An 838-nucleotide genomic window follows, 5' to 3' on the forward strand; every position below is an offset into this window, starting at 1 on the left:
TTTTTTTTTTTATAAAAAAAAAAAAGTCTAATCAACCAAACCTTTCGCGACCCCAATGCAGTACCCCTATGGACCCCCTAGGGGTCGCGGACCCCCTGTTGAAGACCTCTGAGGTAATGTGTTGCTCCTTCCTAGCTGTAATTAAAGCAGCAGAATTACCAGTTTAACACGTCAGGTTTCAGGATGTATGCATAGTAGCAGCTTTATAGTTACTCTGCAGATTTAAAGGGATATTGACCTTATTGCTAAACAGAGAAAATCTGTATTCAGACAAACTCTTCCACTAAATGTTGAATGTAATTATTTGGTTCTTATGTTTACATAAAACAAACCAAAGAGATCAGTGCAGTAATTCAAGGAAACTGCTTTCCAAGAAGCAGACGCATGCTGGTCCTCCTCCAATCAGTCACTTGTTGCTAAGGTTTGTTTTCAAAGTTCTTTTTTAGTTTGTATGAGAGAAAAAACCGCTGAGACTAAACCAAAAGATATGAAACTTCCTGTGAAACTGGAGCGTGTGACTTAATGTCTCATATAAAAGCATCATTTAGGCTCCTCTCTGTCAGCGTTCTGCTGCAGAATCAGGCTGTGATTGACCTTTAAAGATCAATGCTGGAGATTTTGATCATTTTCTGTTTTTACAGTACAGGCTGCGTGTGATAAGAACCTTACTTGACTAATGGACGGGGAACAGAAACTTAGATTAACCAGTGGTCATTGAATGCAGCATAAAAAAAATCTAATATTCTCTTTATTTTGAAATTTATCACACAGAAATAACTATAACAATAACAGATAAAAAACAGAGAATAATTATTCTGATATTGTTAAATTGGTCTAA

The sequence above is a fragment of the Cyprinodon variegatus genome, unplaced genomic scaffold (assembly GCF_000732505.1).
Source record: "Cyprinodon variegatus isolate N-32 unplaced genomic scaffold, C_variegatus-1.0 Scaffold1380, whole genome shotgun sequence".
NCBI lineage: Eukaryota > Metazoa > Chordata > Actinopteri > Cyprinodontiformes > Cyprinodontidae > Cyprinodon > Cyprinodon variegatus.